Below are 4,490 nucleotides of genomic sequence, written 5' to 3'. Positions count from 1 at the left end.
GCGCTGATCCAAGTGCCTTGCCTTCGTTTTGGCTTGCCCCCACGTGTGTCATGCGGACATCCAACTACGAGCAATGCGCTCTTTCTCAAACTAAACTCATACCTACTTGGCAGCGGAGTTGCGGTCATTTATTTATGCGTTGATTCTGGCGACTACTTTCATTTTGTTTGCCCCCACGTGTGTCATGAGGACATTCAACTACGGGTAAGTGCCCTTCACAACTTAACTCTTATCAACATAGGTTTCCCCATTGCGTTGACAGTGGAGTTGTTATTCTCAGAATTTTTTTTTTCATAAAGCTAAAAGTAGCAAGGTCGAAAAATAAATACCTCACCCCCAAATTTAAAATGCGGCAATGTCTTCATTGCCAAAAGATTGAAAGAAGTCATGCAGTGTTCTTAGGAAATTTGTAAAGGGAGTTTGAAAGAAAGTTAGCAGACCAATAACTTCTAGAAATATTTCATGAGATGACTTTTCTAAGATTAAGTTAATTCTAGTATATATGAAAAAATAGAAGCATGTGTTTCATCATTGAAATCATAATTGACAACGAGACAGCATGCAGCGACTTACTAAATTTATCAATGTTAAATGATTACGGTAATCAAAGATGATGCGATGATAAAAACTTTTAAAATTAAAATGTGATGCGATAGTGCAGAATTTGGAATAAAGTTAAGGAAGAATACAACCCCCAAATTTGCGTTGTCGCTTGCATTGTTTGTTACGCATCCTACTTTGTGGCGATCTTCCTTCATTGGATTGCGGTGACGAAATAAGATAAGTTGCTTCTTCGTGTAATGCCTCCGCAATTGTTCGCCTCGATCGTTGCAAGAAAAACAGTGAGAGGGTCAAATAATATTAAACAAAACAAACTCTTTTACTGCAATCGTTTAGCACGATCACATTTTTTTTTAGAATAAGAAAAGTGCAGATAACAACAAAGTAATTGCGGTGATAGATAATAACTAGTATGATGAAAGTTCATGAAGTATTGCTGCAGGAAAAAGGATATTCAAAAGAGTTGCGTCCCTGATGAGGTTAAGTTATATAGTAACTCAAGGACTGCTTATTCTAGGCTGGTCTTTTCATGTCCATGGTGGCTTTTCCCTCTTTTCTTTGTCCTCTGGGATCTTGACTGCTTTAATCCGGAGCTTTTTTCTATGAATGTTCATTACGATCTTCCCCTTGCGCACATCAATTTGAGCGCGACTGGTCGAAAGGAATGGTCATCCCAATATGATGGGCACATATTCTTCCGCTTTATAATCCAAAATGAAGAAGTCTGCCTGCAGGATGAATTTATCAATTGAGATTGTGGCATTTTTCAACTCTTCTTCAGGATGTATTCGGGATCTGTCCGCAAGTAAGAGAGTTTTCGTTGTGGGCGTGAGTGTACCAATACTCAATCGTTTGAAGATTGATAGTGGCATTATGTTTATACTCGCCCCAAGATCACATAGTGTTTGGCCACTATAGATCCCTCCAATGGAGGATGGTATCGTGAAGATTCCTGGGTCGCCCATTTTTGGTGTGATCATAGCATTTTGCGTTATTGCCACTATTGTGATATTGTCTTCATCATTTTTTTTTCTCTTTCAATCTTTGCGGAGCTGCTGGTGGTTGGACTTCTTCTGTCTCAAGATCTGGAGGCTTGAGGGTGGACGCAACTTCGGGGTTCATTTTCTCGAGCTTTTCCAAACTATAGGTCAACGAGTCCTTGGTTGTCACCGCATTCAAGTTGGTTGCGATGGGTTTTTCCCTTACTTCCATAGTCATTTTGTCGCTTAGCACGGAGACTGCTAAGCATTGTTCCTTCCCAGTACCCCCAGCATTGCGAGGAAGCTCAGTTGAGCTCGGCAATGCTCCTTACGGTCTATTTTTCCGCTCGCTTGCAATTTGTCCCAGTTGAATTTCGAGATTTATAATAGATGTTGCTTGATTCTGAAGCACTGATTCGTTTTTCTCAATGTACTGTTTCAACAAGCTCTCTAAGGACGAAGATTGCGGTGTTTACGAGCTGCTAACTTGACTATGGTTGGACCATTGTTTTGCGAGAAAAATTTGGGTGGCCCTCCTTTTTGCGCCACTAATTGAAAGCTTTGTTGTTGATTTTTCCATGCAAAATTTGGGTGGTTTCTCAGCCCGGGGTTGTATGTATCGGAATAGGGATTATTATTTATGAAGCATGCAGTTTACTGGGCATTCCTCCATCGAATGAGCGTCTCCGCAAATGACACAATTTGCGGTCGTTTGAGCAATTATGTTGACCTGCCCTTTCTTCGTTCTCGTGTTATTAATTGTGATGTGCTCATCATCGCAGTCATCTAGTTTTGAAGGGATGCGATGGCCCCGTTGTTTACGTTATTATCTTTTATTCTTAATCTCTAATCGCTTTCCCACCAATCCTCGTGATTTTTGGAAATGCAATCAAGTATACTCTTTGCCTTTTCATATGTTTTGTCTAGCAGACCACCAGCGGCTGTCACATTGGCAGCGGTCTGCGAAGAGGGATTCAGTCCTTGGTAAAAAATCTCTATTTGCAGGCAGTCTGATAAGCCATTATGTAGACAATCTCTTACCAACCGCTTGAACCTCGCCCAGGCATCGCTGAGCGATTCGTCATCTTCTGGTTCAAAATTTGTCATCTTCTTATTGAAAATTTGTTATTAATCTCCTTCCCCTAGCGTTCTCAATTGGTGGGAAATACTTCTTCATAAACCTTTCCACCATCTGTTTCCAAGAAGTGATCTCTCCCGACTTGAGGGAATACGTCCATTTTCTCGCCTGATCACATAGAGAAAATGCAAATAAAGTTAGTCGAACTTGTTCAGTAGAGATGTTTAGGAACACAAAAGTGTTGCAGATTTCTATGAAGCTCTAGAGGTAAGTGTGCGGGTCCTCGCCACGCCTTCCTCCAAACTGCTCAGCAGCCTGGATCATCTGCAACATTACTAACTTCATTTCAAACCTCGATACATCTAACGCTGGCCTCATGATTCCTAGAGAGAAATCGTAGAAGTTGGGTGATGCATAGTCCCGAATGGGTCTATTGCGGTCATTCGCCAAAAGGATGGGGTTGGCCATTATATTGTTCGCGTTTGCGGCCCTTTCTTCCGGTTATTCCTCCATTCTTGGGGTTCAGTCTTGTTGTTGGCGGTTGTCTCTCAGTCTTCATCGAAATGTTCTCTCAATCTCCATGTCATAATTCGCCAGAGATTGAGAGCTGCACAGAAATCAGAAAAATTACCGTTAGCACACTGCTTTGCCGAAGTCCCCAACAACGGCGCCAAAAACTTGATGCGTTATTTTATGAGGTGGAATTATGGATTAAATGCGATGATGAAAATGTGTTGAGCACTCAAGTTTTCTCAGTGGAATCCAAGTGTAAACCTCACTAAGTTTCTTGGTAAGTCCAGGTTCGAACTTAGGGACATGGAAAAATAATATGCGGTGGTAATTTTTCAGAAGACTTTGCGGTAGCCAAATAAATCAAGTAGTTGTTTGGATTGTTGTTGTGGTAATAAAAATAAACAAATGCGGTGAAGTTTCGAAAAGAATTGATAAAATGGAAGATGCGATGAATATGGGGTGAATGAGTTGAGAAGGGTTTCGACTAACACTTCCTAGGATGTGTTCCTGCTATGCGATCATGCAACACACATACAATAGTAAACCATCTCTCGATGTGAATGCTACGGCTTCTAAGGCTAGAGCGCATGCGATATATGCGATAAGTCTATAGGACCTACACATAAGCTTCTATTCTTATTTATGCGATGACAAAATGACACATACACAAATAAGGCGACCATATAATATCATACTTATCTCTAGGGTGCATGCGATGCAGGTTAACAAACAGAGCTTATCTCTAAGTCCCTATCTCTTGTTTATGCAGATCTAATCTTGCTCTCTCAAGTCTAAATTCTAACCTAGCTCTCTAAAGTCTCAGATTCTTTCTTTAGACTCTCTCTCGAGTAGCTCTAAATGGGTGTTGGGCACAACATAAAACAAGATAATCGCATTCGATGAAGATCCTAGGTCATGTTAGCTTAGTTCTTCTCAACCCATTCAATAAATTTAGCTACTCATGCGTGCTAAGAGAGTGAACAGATGTAGAATANAACCCATTCAATAAATTTAGCTACTCATGCGTGCTAAGAGAGTGAACAGATGTAGAATAAGAATTTCCATTGTATAAATATAAAGTTGAAGTACAAAATAACAATGCAAGAAGAGAATAAAGAGCCTGGTAGCAATCTCTTGCTTCCCAGGCTTTTACACTGTCTTTTCTATTCGTGTTCAAAAGATAATCTCGCTCTCGCGAGAGTTGGCTTGCTCTCTGCTTTCTATGCCTTTGAGTTCTCTCTCGAGTTGCCTTGAGCGATCTTCTAGCGTCTAAGCTCTTCTCTTGCTCCGCTTTAAAAATAAAAGAAAACTATGAACACGGCTAAAGCTATGAACAAAGACTTGCTGAATTCTGAACT

The 4,490-nt window shown here is 40.6% G+C and overlaps 1 non-coding gene across 1 annotated transcript; it reads left to right on the top strand.

Moving 5' to 3' along the window:
- Positions 1-2,556: 2,556 nt before the first annotated feature.
- LOC120087384 lies at positions 2,557-2,663 on the top strand. Its single transcript, XR_005484520.1, has one exon. It is a non-coding gene; the product is annotated as a small nucleolar RNA R71 (small nucleolar RNA).
- Positions 2,664-4,490: the final 1,827 nt, after the last annotated feature.

This window comes from Benincasa hispida, chromosome 9, assembly GCF_009727055.1.
Source record: "Benincasa hispida cultivar B227 chromosome 9, ASM972705v1, whole genome shotgun sequence".
NCBI classification, from domain to species: Eukaryota; Viridiplantae; Streptophyta; class Magnoliopsida; order Cucurbitales; family Cucurbitaceae; genus Benincasa; species Benincasa hispida.
The sequence above is the reverse complement of the archived record's forward strand: the minus strand, read 5'-3'. Positions and strand labels throughout refer to the sequence as shown.